Source organism: Rhinolophus hipposideros, assembly GCF_964194185.1.
Source record: "Rhinolophus hipposideros genome assembly, chromosome: 1".
Lineage (NCBI taxonomy): Eukaryota > Metazoa > Chordata > Mammalia > Chiroptera > Rhinolophidae > Rhinolophus > Rhinolophus hipposideros.
Window position 1 is genome coordinate 36,811,588 of NC_138047.1, and position 16,583 is coordinate 36,828,170.

Here is a 16,583-nt window from a genome sequence, read left to right on the forward strand (position 1 = left end):
ATTCTATTCTATTTCTATTATTTCTATATTTCTTAACTTTTCCACATAGCAGCACAGCACCATAGTTAATTGCCTCTAAAAGGATTCTAGGTCCAGATTATCTGGGCTCAGATCTTGGAACTGCCACTTTTTAGCTGAATGGCCTTGGACAAGTCACTTAAACTCTGTGTGTTCAGTTTCCTCATCACAAAGAAGGCATAATAAAGGACCTACCATGAGGTAGTTCTGAGGACTGAATGAGGTAATATATATAAAGAGCTCAAAACTGTTACTGTGTCTCTAAAAGTGGTAGCAAAGATTTACTACACGTCTGATAATCTATTACAGACACCCAGCTGGTGAGTTAAGGAATCAGCACTTGAACCCAGGACAATTAGACTTTCATCTCTTTTCCACCAGATCAGATCACTGCCTTATCCATTTTGCTAACATTGTTACCCTGTAGGCACAATATGCCCCCCACCTGCCCCTTTCTATTGCTGCATTTTTCACTGTGTAATTGAAAATCCAACTGCAGGAGAGTTATTTATAGCTAGAAAAAATTAGTGTTATTTAGCTAGAGCTTTTCTGAAACCTTCAGTCCATTACTGTAGGAGCATTTACATGGCAACATCGTTCTGTTTTTCCAATGACTTGTAATCATTAATTAGCTACTCAAAGCAATGTTTATTGAATGTCTACAGAAAGAGAAGCCTGATCCAGGCTTCTTCCATCAGAAACCAGCCGTCTTCCCTGAGATCAAACACCCATATACCAACCAGCTCTACTTGAATGGCTTACACGCACTTTGGACGTTGCCAAAATTTAATTCACCTTCCCCACTGACTTTCTCTCCCACCCTAACCCCCTTTGTTCCTGTTGTTGTTGAATGGAGCTACCATTCTCATCTCCCATGCCCAAACTGGGAGTTCTTCTAGACTCCCCTCACACATCACCACATCCCATCTCTCACCAAGCCTATTGGTCCCATCTCCTAACCCCATGCTGTACCTCTCATCTCCCCTGACACACAAGGTAGTGTGATCTGGACTATTGCAAATCCCCTCAGGGACGGTCCCTCTATTTCAATCTCTTCCTCTGCTAGTTCCTCCTTCACTTTGTCATTACACAGATTTTTTGAAATCTGACCATGTCACACCCTCTTCCCTACTTGAAATCTTTTCATGCTCCATCATCCATGGAATGGAGTCACACTTTAAGATGTAACATCTCAGGCCCTTCATATTCTCAGCTCTGCCTTCCCCATCAGACTCATTTTCTGCCATCCCCACACAGCGTTTCTGCTGCATTCCTTCCAGCCTCCGTTCTGTTGAGCATGTCGTTCCCTCAGCCTGTAATACTCATTCTACCTTGCCCAACCAGTGAACAATTTCTCCTCTTTTTAGACTCATTTTGAGAGCCGCCTAATCAATGAGGCTTTTTCTTAACTCCCCTGGGCAGAATTCTATACTTCCTCTATTGAGTTCTTAAGGTTTCTCATACGTGCTTCTGTTATAATGCCTATCCTATTGTTTAATTGTTTACCTGTTTGCCCCCCAACCAGACTGAACACCTCCCAAGTGCTGTATTTGTCTTGGTAACCCCAGAGCCTAGAACACAAGAGGTGCCCAATAAATGCTCATGAAATACATGATCATAGTGGCAAGAGCCTCTCCTGATTGCCAGTAGACCTCCCCCCATGCCACTTCCCCAGGTGGTCTTGGCTGGCCTCCCCTGACACATGGTGCTGTCTGATGCCCACTGTGAGAGGATGGTGGGGCTGAGTGCTTTGAGTCTTAACCTGTCTGTGCACACATATTTGCCAAGCATGGCTCCGTAGAGGGCAGCCTTAAGAGGAAGATGGAACAAACCCAGATGTAAATGCTCCTGGCACAGAAACCAGCTACTTGTTCCCAGGTCATTAAGGTCCCAGCTGGTCAGAGCAGATCCCTGTTTCAGAAAGAATGCATAATAGAGTGTGCTGTGTTTGGCCTGAGAACCAACAGATTCCAGTCAGAACAGAAGGAGCTAAGTGAATTAGATTCCACCTTTGACCCAAATCCCAGGTCATAAAAGCCAAGCTCTGTATGAGTTCAAGATTCTAAGCTCCTAGAGAAAGAAAACTGTATTGAACTTACCTTAGATTACAAACCCTTCCTCAGGGGGAAATGTCACTTAATTGGGTGTTTTTGGTGAGAATAATGTTTTCAGATAAAAATGAAAACTATTTGCTAGTTTCCTAGTACAAACAGGCCCTGGGCGGTATGTTCTGACCTGAACTCTGTTGCTAAATTCACTCTTACTCTAAATATTTACTGAATGCTGGGCAGAGAGGTTACAGAAGAATTAACACGTTGTTCCTTCTTCAAGGTGCTTATGGACTATTTGAAGAAAAAAGACAAACTTCTAAGAAAAGTTGAATGATAATAATAATAACAATAATAGGAGAGTTAAACAATGAATATAAGAATATGCTGGGTGGTTGGTTAGCTCAGTTGGTTATAATGTGGTACTAATAACACCAAGTTTGCCAGTTGGATCCCTGCATGGGACATTGTGCCCTGTGCCTTCCTTAAAAAAAAAAAAAAAAAAAAAGAACATGCCCTAAAGCGGTGACTCACTGTAAATGAGATGTTCAGAGAAGAGAGAAAACCTTGGCCCCCAGAGTGGACAGACTCAAAGGACACAGAGACAGTGTGGGGTTCTCACTTGACAGGTTGGGCCAACAAGATAGAGGGCAATGGGGGTGGGGCATCTTGGTAGAAAGGAAAGAGCAGGTCTTTTGGTATTAGAGTGAGTTTCTGTTCTGCCATTTATTAGCTAGAGATCGTGGGCATTTTTAAACCTCTCTGCACCTCAGTTTCCTCAACAGAAAAACAAGAATAATGTTATTTACTTTATAAGTTCCATATATCACTCCAGACCACAAACATTTAATACAAACAGATGTTAAACCCCCAAGATCTACCACATAAGGAGAGGTCAGTAAAGATTAGTCCCCCTCTTCCTTTACCCTTCAGGTGTCTGTCACTTTAAAGGATGGGTAGCCAGATTCAGTGGACCATTAATAAGAGGGATGCAGGATGTGGGTTCAGAAGTTAATAGACAGAATAAGCTCTTCACCCTCCATTTTGGAAGATTCCTGCCCTCCTATGTCACCTTCTATTGGAAGTGGCTCTGTTGCTCCTGAGGCTAGAGCTCCTGATAATGCAGCCTCTCCCTTGAGCTGTGATGAAGCCTATAGACCCCAAGATCAAAAGCAGTAACCCTTAGTCACCTGCTGTCATCACTCAAAATGCCTGCTGTTTACCTCACTTAATTTTTTAATTGCAAAAGACAACCACTAGGGGTCCTAAGAGTCAGAGTTGGGCTCTGACCCTGTTTATCTGGCAGAACGTCTTTTGTTCTTGCTGGAAAATGTAGTAGTCAGAATCAACAAATCATAGACTGTGGGCCGAGAACAATATTTTCTGCACCTTCTGCAAACTCTTCGTAAAGAACAGAGCTCCCTGGAGGCTAACAAGCATTCTTAACTCAGCCCATCCTCCACAGCCCATCAGGCTGGACCAAGGGTTTCTTAGCTCTGAATCCATTTTACAGTATTTCCTCCTGATTAAAAGCCCTTTGGCTCAGCAGGATTATCTATAATGGTAGAAATGGCTCACGTGATGATAAGGCAATCTTTTCACATCTTGAGCTGCAATTCATCTTGTAAAGCCTTGCCACTGTCTGAATTCACAGCCCTGGATTCTCAGCAAAACCATTCACCTGGGGTTATTGGTTTGGGCTCTTGTTTCCCACCCCCATCCCCACCCAGTTTCCCACACCATAAGCAGAGACTTGAATATCTATCGTATTTTACATACTTACAGCAATCTTCATTACAGTCAATCACTCATATGGAAATGAATAAATAAATAAATTCAGCCCACTGTGTGCCTCTCAGGTCAGGATAACTCAAGTCCTCGTGACCAAAACCGAGTGACAAAGCTTGTTTTTCCTTATCAAGAATCCTCTTTCACAAGGGTTCATCTCTTACATTTTCTTTGAAACACTCACGCACACTTTGAGACACTCCACCAACAATGAAAATGAACATGATTTCCCAAGCAGGTTGCCTAGTAACCACTCCTGTGTTTCTGAAACTAATTTAAACATGAAAATTCAGCTCCTGACTCATGCCAGTAATGTATGTCATGGTTTCCTCTGTATTTCACTCCGTTTTTTTTTTCCACATTACAAAATAATGCATGGTCATTGAAGAAAGATTGAAAATAATACAAAAACATAAAGGTTCAGAAAGAGAAAAATCTCCTATAATCTCACTATCTGTCAGAAGCAGCCATTGTTGTCATTTGCGGATATTTTCTTCCAAGCCCTTTTTTTCTATGCATTTTTAACATTATTGATATTAATACTGAATTTACATAGATTATACTTTTTCCACTTAGCATATTGTCAGCATTTCCCCATCTGGCTAAAATTTTCAGAAATCTGTTTTTGTTTTTTTTAACGATTGCATTATATTACGGTCCATATTCCTTTATTTACTTAACCATTCTCTTAATGCTAGACATTCAGGTTATTTCCAATCATACCATTTTAATATATAGTGCCATGATCATCTTAGTACAAAATATTTACTATATCTCTATTTCCTAAGGATAAAGTCATACAAGGAGTTTCAAAAAGCCTGAACATTTTTGAGCAATGTTTTAAAAAATTGAACTAATACATGTATGATTTTTTAAAAATATGAACAGTACATTAAAAAGTAAATTTCCCTTTTTTTCTATCTAGTACCATTCCCTAGAGGTAAACACTGCTACCAGAAGTTTCCTATGAATATAGAAGCATGTCGTTGGTTTGTTTGATACTAAAAATTGCTTTATCCCACTTGCCTTTTTCACTTACTTGATCTTGGACAGCTTTTCACATCAATCCAAATTGATCTATTATTTTGAGAAGTTGCACAATATTCCATTAGATGATGTACTATCACTTATTGCCCTGGACAGAACTTCTTAATGCACTCAATACACATTCGGTGAGCTAGGTTCCCGCAGTGGGTCTGAATCTACACTGCTTCATCCACACCACACTTTTGCTAAGAGTAAACAGACGATGGCAAAGATAACAGACGATGGCAAAGATAACAGCCTTACCTGGCTGGAATTAGACAGTATTATGGTCTACAGATGTCTTTAAACTTTGCCATTTTTTGTTTAACTGAAAGTTGGTATCTTTTAACTGACCTCTCCCCATTTCCTCCACATATAAGTGATGCCATCCAGAGTTTGTCTTTCTCTGTCTGGCTTATTTCACTTCGCATAATGCCCTCCAGGTTCATCCATATTGTTGTAAATGGCACAATTTCCTTCTTCTTTTTTTTTTTTTTTGAGGCTGAATAATATTCGTGTGCGTAAAACATTTTGTTTATCTATTTTTCCATCAACAGACACATTGTTTCTATACCTTGGCTATTGTGAATAATGATGCAATGAATACAGATATCTTTTTGAGTTAATAATTTTGTTTCCTTTGTATATACTGGGGTCTGACAATTAAGTTCATGAACTCATTCTAGAAAAAATGCTACATACCTCTTGCTGAATACCACTATGGTCACCTTCGAAATACTTCCCTTGGGAAGCTATGCACCTACGCCAGCACCTAGTCCACCCTTCAAAGCAATTTTGGAATTCTTTTTCTGGAATGGCCATCAGACCTGTCATCATATTACCCTTGATGTCCTGAATATCATCAAAATGTCTTCCTTTCAATATTTCTTTTATCTTCGGATAAAGAAAGAAGTCATTGGGGAGCCAGATCAGGTGAGTAGGGAGGGTGTTCCAATACAGTTATTTGCTTACTGGCTAAAAACTCCCTCACAGACAGTGCCATGTGAACTGGCACATTGTCGTGATGCAGGAGCCATGAGTTGTTGGCAAAAAGTTCAGGCCGTTTTCGTCTAACTTTTTCACACAGCATTTTCAGCACTTCCAAACTTAAAGATTAACTGTTTTTCCAGTTGGTACAAACTCATAATAAATAATCCCTCTAATATCAAAAAAGGTTAGCAACATTGTTTTGACTCTTGATTTGGACTGATGGAACTTTTTTGGTCATGGAAAATTGGCTGACTTCCATTGTGCACTTTGACTCTTTGTTTAAGGGTCGTATTGGTACACCCATGTTTCATCACCAGTCATAACATGGCCCAAAACATTGTCTTGCCTCTCCAAAAGGTCTTGGCAAACTCCTTTGCTTTTGTTCATCAGTGAGCTCCCTCGGGACCATTTTTGCACACACCTTTCTCATGCCAAGGTTTTCAGTTAAGATTTTCCTAACTGTTACTCTATCGATGTTTACTTGGTCTGCTATGCTTCTCACAGTCAGCCGATGATTTTGACACAAAATTCTATGAATGTTTGCAATTTTTTCGTAGGTTCTACTCATTACTGGCCGTCCTGACCTCTCTTCATCAGTGACTCATTCTCTCCCCTCAGAAAAATGTTTAATCTATTTGTACACTGCCATTTTCTTCATGGTATTATCCCCATAAACTTGGATTAACATGTCCCTCATTTCACTTCCACTCTTGCCAAGTTGAACAAGAAATTTAATGTTTGTTCATTGCTCTAATTCAAGCTCAGACATTCTCGCGACAGCACATAAAAACACGCAACAACAATAATGTATGCCACTCAGCAAGACACCACCACACATCAACATGAACACAGCTGTGAGACACTGATGTACCAAGGTTATGAAACATTACTAAGCTGTTTGTACAGCGCTGCCAATGTAAGCACACTATGGCAAGTTTGCGAACTTAATTGTCAGACCAAATCAAGTTCCATCAGTCCAAATCAAGAGTCAAAACAATGTTGCCAACCTTTTTTGATATACCCAGAAGTGGGTTTGCTGGGTTATATGTTAGTTCCATTTTTAATTTTTTGAGGATCCTCCATACTGTTTTCTATAGGGGCTGCACCAATTTACGTTTCCACCAATAATGCATAAGGGTTCCCTTTTCCCCACATCCTTTCCAGAATTTGTTGTCTATTATCTTTTTGATAATAGGCATTCTAACAGATGTGAAGTGATATTTCATTGTGGTTTTAATTTGCTTTTCCCTGATGATTAGTGATGTTGGCTGTGTATATGTCTTTTTTTGGGAAAATATCTGTTCAGGTCCATTGCCCATTTTTAAATTGGGTTATTTGATTTTTTTTGCTACTGAGTTGTATGAGTTCCTTATATATTTTAGGTATTAACCCCTTATCAGATGTATGGTTTGTATATATTTCCTCCCATTCAGTAGGTTGCCTTTTATTTTGTTGATGGTTTCCTTTGCTGGGCAGAAGCTTTTTAGTTTGATGTAGCCCCACTTATTTAGTTTTGCTTTTGTTGCCTTTATACCTTCAAACTTTTCTGATCTCCACGCCTTTGATTAAAATTTTGAATATGTTTGCTCTGCCATTTATGTGTATTTAGTCATTCGTAAATTATATACTGTAATACTTTATAAATATATTATTATTTATATGATAGAACATACACAAAAATGAACACTTTAATGGGTTGAATTAAAGATGAACTAGACATTAAATTTATTTCTATATATAATTTTACTATATAAAATTGTATATATTTAAAATATATAATATAAAATATAATCATATATTTCATATCATAAACTTTTATGTATCAAAATAAAACTATAATATAAAATGAAATAATAAAATCGTTTTACTTTTTTTGATAAGAGCAGTATGATTGAACATGCTTTATTATATTTCAAAGTATTGGTTTAACATCTTGTATTAGTTATTCTGGGGTCTGAATTTAAGTTTAGCTTATTACAATAGTTGATTTTAAGGGCTGACATCACAGGAAGAGACCCCTCATAAATATATAAGGGGCCAAAAAAAATGTATACATATTTTAAGAAAGGAAAACTGTATTAAAATTGTAATACTCAATATATACCGATAACAAAAGATGAATATAAGTCACATTTGGCTTCTGCAATTACAAGAGGTGCTTAAAGTGGTTACCATCAGTGTCCAGACACTTCTGATTATGGCGAACTACTGCTTGAGCAACATTGACCAAATTGTCCCCTTGTATACATTTTTTTGGCACCCCCAGTATGTTTATCCAAACGGAAGAAGAGTGTTGTTGGCCCCATTTTATAGTCCGGTCCACCAAAAATGCAGTTTTTTTGGAAATTTACTTGTGCTTGCATTGTTAAGATTACTTTGATTAATGGTTACTTTGGAGATTAATTTTAAAGCCAGTTATCCATTTTATAAGGTTTTGCTTAATTAAAATCAGACAGTATATTCCATAAATCCTTTTCGTCCCCACAAATCCTTTTAACCAGGCACGTGTCCAAAATCAGACTTTCAGTCTTCCACCTCAAACCAGCTCATCGCAAGACTTCCCTGTCTCAGTTACTGACAACTCAATCCCCTCTGTTGATCAGGCCAGAAACTCTGTGCCTCTTCTTTGCCTCCTTTCTTTCTCTCAGCTTCCCACAGAATTCACCAACAAATTCTATTAGCTCTGCCTTCAAGGCATGAAGAACCTCTAGAACCTGAGCACTTCCTGTCTCTTCTGTTACTGTCCTTGTCTGTTACTGTCCATCATCTCTCACTTACAGTTGTTATAATTACACCTTGACCATTGGCTCTGCTTCTGTGCTTTCCTCCACAATCTCAGCATCACAGCAGCATGTATGAACCTCTTAAAAGTTGTACTATTTTTTTAATTGGAAAAATGTCAACCTTACAGAAAAACTGCAAGAATAAGAAGAGTATAAAGAACACCATGTTCCCTTACCCCATATTTACCTATAGTCAATATTTCACCCATCTGTTTGTTATCTATCTACCTATTTATCCATCGTGTACCTTTCTAAAGGGCGTATGGTGTGACCCTGTACTCCTAAGCGCTTCGGTGTGTATTTTCTAAGAATAAGTATATTCTCTTGCATAACCATAGTATAGTTACTAACCTCAATAAATATAACATGGATACAGTAATTTATCTAACCTCCCATCTGTCTTGCTAGTTTGTCAATTGACCTAGTGATATCATGTATGACACTTTATTTCCTTTAGTAAAGGATCCAGTCTGAGATCAGGGTCAGGTGTATTATTTAGTTGTCAGGACGCTTTTGTCTCCTTTAATTTGGAACATTTTACAGTCTTTCTTTGTCTTTTATAATACTGACATTTTTAAAGAATAATAGTCCTTTTTTCCTGTTTTTGAATGGAATCTTCTCATTTTGGGTTTTTTGATGTTTCCTCATCATTGAATTCAGGTTATGAATTCCTGGCCTGAACATTACATAAGTGATGCTGTGTCTTTCTTAGGGTATCTCATCAGGAAACAAACAAGGTCCATTTGCCTTACTGGCAGCATGGATTTTAGTCACGCTATCAAGCTGTGGTCTGACTTCACTGTGTAGTTACTGTTTTTTCCCATGTGACTGATAAGCAATCTTTGAATAGGTACTTTAAGACCATGCACATATCCTGTTCCTCACTGAAATTTCCACTTAGATTTAGCAACCACTGATGATTCTTGCCCAAGCCCATCTTTAATTAGATGATTAGAAATGGTGATCTTTGATCTCCAGCACACCTTGCACATTTACCAGTCTGTACTCTGCATTTCCTCCCTTCCCCTTTATCTACTTATTATCAGTAGGGATGTGTGGATTCCTATTTTTCAACAGTTATGACCCATTGCTATCCTTAATTATGTAGGTGTTCAAATTGCCCCAAATGTGGGCAGTGGTAGCTCCATCACACTGGTTACTGTACCCTTGTTTAAAATTAGATCACATAACTGCTCTATTGTAATGGCCAACCTTGCCACCTCTCCAAATGAAGGGGCCTTTTCTAGCCCTGGTTTTAGAGCCAAGAAATAGCACGTTGCCCTGGATAGTCCTCAGATATAAGGAAAGATTCGCCCTGAAAATCTCTGAATGAAAAGGTCTCTATTAAAGGTATTACAGTGCTGGTGTATACATGGCTCAATTACCGAACCCTCCTGCGGGCTAGGGACTATGCACTGTGTAGTCCCTAGTAACACGGAGCTCAGGAAGCACGCAGGTGCGACCTCACCAGACCTGCTCTGATGTCTAAATGAATAAAGCAAAGAGAGGCAGTGCTGCATAGTGGTTAAGAGCACAGACTCCGGAGCCAGCCTGGCAGGACTAAAATCCTGGTCTTCCACTGCATAGCTGTATGACTTTGACAAGTTGCCTCATATGGTTGTGCCTCAGTTTTTCCTATCTGTAAACTGGGCCTTAACGTGGTACCTCTATCTCATAGCATTGCGGCAATGATTAAATGAGTTAGTACACGTAAAGTACATCAACAAGTGTCTGGCACACAGTTAGCTCTCAATAAGTGTTGGCTATTAAAATAAAATATAGTAAGTAGATGTGCCGTAAAAAATAAGCTATATCCATCTTGGGAGTTTTGAAAGAAGTAATAAGTGAGCTGGACTAGAAGGTGGAAAAGAAGGACTCCCAAGCAGACTGGGTGGGGAGTGGGAGTCCGGTCATACATTCAATGACTTCTTGTTTATACATTCTTGGTTTTGCCCTTGTGTCTCCTTTTCCATTGAAGTCATTGTTTTCCTTATTGTACGAGTTCTGACAATTAAGTTTGCAAACTCATCCTAGAAAAAGTGCTACACACCTCATTGCTGAATATCACTATGGTCACCTTCAAAGTACTCCCCTTGGGAAGCTATGCACCGACACCAGTGCCTAGTCCACCCCTCAAAGCAATTCTGGAACTCTTTTTCTGGAATGGGCGTCAGAGCTGTCATCGTATTACCCTCGATGTCCTGAATGTCATCAAAATGTCTTCCTTTCAATATTTTCTTACCTTCGGGTAAAGAAAGAAGTCACTGGGGGCCAGATCAGGTGAGTAAGGAGGGTGTTCCAATACAGTTATTTGTTTACTGGCTAAAAACTCCCTCACAGACAGTGCCGTGGGAGCTGGTGCATTGTTGTGATGCAAGAGCCATGAATTGTTGGCGAAAGTTCAGGTCGTCTCACTTTTTCACGCAGCCTTTTCAGCACTTCCAAATAGTAAACTTGGTTAACTGTTTGTCCAGTTGTACAAATTCATAATGAATAGTCCCTCTGATATCAAAAAAAGGTTAGCAACATCATTGCAACAAGTTTGTGAACTTAATCGTCAGACCTCAGATGAAGGAATGAACCAACTTACCAACATACATACACCATACCCCATGACGTAGTGATAGAATTTCACAATGATCAGCATCACTTAAGCTCAGTCAAGATTGACTGTCTCCCATCTAACCCCACCTCTGCAGGCTCTTAGTGTCCTCACAAGGCCTGCTCTGACTTTTTTCCAGGCCTAGGCTTTGGGAAACCAGAGAGCCAATCCAGGGCCTGGCTTGGGATGATGAAGGGATGGGGTAAGAGTCAGGAACTCAAATGTAGGAAAATAGCTAAGAGTGAAAATGTAACTAAGAAGGTAATAGGAAGTACTTGGGACTGTGAGAGCTGGTGCTTTCGTGACCAACGCAAGCATTCCAATTCACTTTTTGAAAACACTGTGTGGGCAAGGGTGATATTAAAAGTATTATAACTAACAACTGGTATCACATGGACACCAACCCATTAGAACAAATAGCAGCAGAAACAACCAGCAGTGGTGCAGACCAGCTGACTGCCAGCCCTACACTGTGGGCAAACCAAACATATCCATAGTTAAGACTCTGTGTCTCCTTTTCCATTTCCTTTTCCATCTACTCAACTCATGTGCAGGTTGCTTCCCCTGCTCTAGTCAAAGTCAGAACAGGAAGAGCAGGTATCAGACCAGGATCATATACAGCACTGTGCAGAGGCGCTCAATTAAAGTGTGTTAAATGAAGAGGCAGCATGGTTAGAAGTACGGATTCTGGAACCGCGTAGCATTGGGCTAGAGTCCTAGAGTCCTGGCTATGCCATGAAGTATGCCAGTAACTTGAACTCTCTGTGCTTCAGTCACCTTATCTTTAAAGTGGAGATATAATAGTTGTAAGAGTAAATTAGAGAATGCATGTTAGAACAATGCCTGGCATATAATGAGAGTTCAATAAATAATAGTTATCAGTATTAGCTGTGTAGCATTGAAAAAAGAAGTGTGGCGGGGATTCAGGCCAAGTCATCGAAGCTGACACAGAAGGTCTGGGCTACTAGTCAGGCAGAAGGAGGTCACTACGTCGGCCAGCCCCAGGAAAGAAATCGCTCTCACTTAACTGAAGCCAGCCAGTTTTATACCAGAGTGTCAGATAAAAATCTGCCTTCCTCTAAAACTTTCTGTATCCCTTCTCCTTTAATTCCAGGCGTAGTTTTCCTAACATCCTAGTCAGAAGGAAGATGTCATCCCAGTGCTACATCTGGGAGTGCCTGGGCTCATCTGATAGGCCAATCTCTGGGGAGCCTGTCTCAAGTCCGGAGCAAGGCTGAGGGGCTAAGGGACAAGAGGCATGCAGGCAGGTGCCGCTTTTCCTGGTTGGATGTCCTATTTTGTCCTCTTCCCGACACCATAGAACTCATTCAGTATATCTCATAGAGCTAGAACAGTAAAATCTCACAGCCATGGTGACAACCATCAAATGAGTTCACTATCTAGCCCCAAGAAGCAGACAAGGTGACATTTTTGTTTGTGGACTAACTACTTATTAAAGCACCTGTGCTACTGTTTGTGGGCTATTTGTAAAGAAGTTGAGCGGTGGTGGCTTATGTTTCTCCTCTTCTGGGAGGGAATAGGAGGGTTTTTTTCCCCCCTCAAACATAGTGTGTTTTAGCAACTGAAAGGAACTCTAGAAGGGCTTCTTGGCTAATCCAGGTGCCTTTGGGATCCCCATTTCCTCGAGATTAGAGTGTTCACAGCAGATGCCCTCTTTATCAACCGGCTGCATGTGCTTCCTGTTGCAGTGGTTTGAGATGGGCGACTGCAGCTATAACTACCGGATATAAACAGAGACTTTACAACCACTAGGTTCCTTGTCTGTTGCTTTAGCCCTCCTGTTTCCAAAGCTCATAGAGAACTAAAGTGGGTCTCTGGGCCAACAACTTCATTTCTAGCCAGTTCCTGCAGAAAAGAGTTCTGCTGATGGATAACAAGGTTGAAAGGATAACTGGGAGCCAACGATTGGTTATCTATTCTTAATTATCCACAGCAAACATTTAATGGAAAAGAAAAAAAATGCATTCATTTTCTATTTAACTGCTTAATTTTAGGTGCCAAGACGGTGTTATATAATGTCATAATGTTAGAGCAGGAAGGGATGCAGGAGATCAAATTAAGTTACCTCATTTTAGAGAAACTGAGGCCCTGGAATGTTAGACTTTTTGAGTTTCTCTCAAGGCCATGTCATTGGCTAGCAGCAGAGCAAAAACTAGAACCTCAGTATCCTGCCTGCAGATCTAAAGCATTATTCTTTTGCACCAGTGGCATTTTCTCGATGGCAAAAGAGAAATATGAGAGATTTTAGCCCTGGAAGCCAATCCTTCTTGGGTCTGAACATTCCTCACAACCTCAGCAATATTCTTGTGGAGGTGCTGCTAATTGTCTCCAAAATACATTCTCCCACCCTTCAGTAATAAAATGCCAAATGTTAGCAGGGCACATGGCTGCTCAGAAAGGAAAAGAAAACGTCACATTTCCTATGTCTTATAATGAACTCATGTCCAAGTTCTAGTCAACAAGACGTAAAGGAAAGTGGTGAGAGCTTTTTGGGACTAGAATGTACCCTTCTCTGGTCCTTTCCTCCTGACCAGTGACTGGAATGCTGACCCAGGGTCTGGAGCTGGAGCAGCCATCTTGGGCCACAAGGTAGAAGAGGGTGGAACAACATAGAAAGAACCTGGTGATCAAGGTGTCACCACACCAGTTCTGGGTTGCCTCTGTTTACATGAGAGATAAATCTTTTTTAAGCCTGTCATTTTGAGTTTTCAGTCTCAAGCAAAGTAATGTAACTCCAACACCAGAAGTAAAAGTATTTTGAAAGTTTCTTGGAGAATTTCCTGGAAAAAAATATGAGGATTTCTTTCCCTGGACCTAGACACCTACTTAACGAGAAGGGTCTATTCTGTAGAAAAAGGTGGGAACCGAGGAAAGATCCACATTACAAAAATATAGCCATTTCATTTCCTGCCAACTTGACCTCGTTTGGGTTTTAAACCAGTTCCTCTTTTCAAACAAATGTCTCCTTGGAAAGCTAAGCTCATTGATGTTTCACAACTGAGAATCAGAACATGCTCTACTGATAGGTAAGGAGTGTTGGGAAAGGAAGTTGTTGTGACTAAGTCGGAGGAGGAAGTGATACTTTAGCGAAGGTAGGTCAAGGTCAGGTGGCAATGATGGGGTTGGGGGAGTCCCAGAGCCAGGGAAATAAAGAGGTGAGAAAGGCCAGAAAGGGAGGTGCAGCAAAGGGATTTTGCTGGGTGCTAAATCGCAGTGGGGCTACATTGACCTGTATTCAGGACACTGGGACACCCCTTAACCACGAGAGGGCAGCAACAGGAGACGAAATTCCAGGGACTAATTCCAGGTCTCCAGTGTAACCCGGAACTTCCTATCCAACCTGAGTCTCTCTGTGGTTTTTTTTTTTTTTTTCCATCTAAAATCACCCACTTCAACCTGGAGGAGTAGGGAAGGAGTTACTTCCCTGAGCAGAGGAGGCTGGGCCAGCAGCTGTCACACATCATTAGATCAGGAGTCGTTGCCTCCTTCTAGTCCATGGTTTGTCATCTCTGTATCACATGTTTAACATTTTATTAAAATAGACTTTAAATTGGATTTCATTTCTTTACTTCACCTTGCCTTAAGTAATAAGACCTGTGAAACGATGGGTTTGGTGTTTGGTATGTTAGATATATATATATACGTATATTTAGGTGTATATATACACATGTATACACCTATATATACGTATATATATATACCCATATATATACACATATATATGTATATATATACATATATATAACATATGGCATAATTATTACATTTAAAAATGTCTATCACCAGAAAATCATCTCGCTATCACAAGTGGTATGCATGTCACACTTGGAGAAACATTGCATTATTTCAGTCAATCCCCCCAAAGACCCAATGAAGAAAGTAATAATATTATCCCCATTTTATAGATGAAGAAACTGAGGCTCAGAAAGGTTAAATAGCTTCCTCAAGAGTTTTCACCAGAGCTCGGACTTGAACTAAGGTCTGTTTGACTTAAAAGGCAGTGGCTCCGGCTTCCCCTGAGGAGATGGAAGGCAGAGACCCCTAAAGCAAAAGAAGAAGAGGAAGAAGAGTGAAGACTTCCAATGTGACGTGAACATCCTCCCTTCAGCTCCCTCTCACTTCCTCCTTTTTCTTCTTTGTCTTCAATTTCTCCCTCTCACCAAAACAGAACACTCCAGAATGCAACCCTTATGAATAAAGGCTGCCAATTCCACATCGGGAATAAAATTTCATTTGGAAATTTTTATCACTTCTAAAATGATGATAAAGAAAGTCAGCTGTTTATAATTTTGGATGCAGTGGGAGAGAGGAAGAACTGAAGTTTCTGGGGAGTCTCATAACATAACTCCCAACCTGTGGGAAGCAGAGTAAAGTGGACTTATCACTCAGCCCAGAGGACTTCTGTGGATACAAACCTTAACATTTACCTGAAGTAACTTCTCATACCTGAGAATTATGGCAACAGGTATGGTAAAAAGAGAAAACCCTAGACTCTGCCGCTTACCAGCTATGTGACCTTGGGCAAGCCACTTACCCTCTCTAAGCTTCACTTACTCCATCCCTAAGAGAGGATAACAATCATTGTCTCAGAGGGTTATCATACTGTTAAATAAAGTTAGTGCTAAAACATGCTACTATTATTATTATTATTTTAAATTACTGTGAGTGTCAGAAGGACCTTCATATTCAGAACTGAATCAGCTTAAACATATTGCCTTTTCTACTAAAGTTGACTTAAGAAAAACACAAATGATGTGAAAGAGCCTAAAGTAAAATGCAATTGTTAAATTTTGACATATTCCTGACCCCAAAGTCCCACTTCAGACATCGTTTCCTCTTTTCCTGATATTTTAGCCCAACACTCATAACCCTTTACTTCTACCCCAGGGTCCCACTGGAAGAACACATGGGACGTGTCTTTGCCCAAATTGGTTTTACTTCTTTCCAACCAGGCCAGGGTCACAGCGATGGAGAACTGTCTTCCATGACACTGAGGGCTGCATTTCTGTTTTTTATCAATGCAAGGCAGGCAAGAACATTTAACTCAGAGAACTTGGTAATGCCATGAATTTTTCAGCTGCTAACTACACTAGTACCTCATCTCTTTTCTTTGTCTTCTTTTCTTACCTGCAATCTAGCAGGCATCCATGTTCTCATTAACAAAGCCACCTATTAGAACCAATGGTAAAGAACGATGAGCGAAGCAACATTAGTCTACTACCTACCTACCGTCTGACTTCAATAGAGGAAAGCTACATATTGAGAATAGCAGAGAGAGAAAATAGAAGGGAACTGGGTCCCCAACAT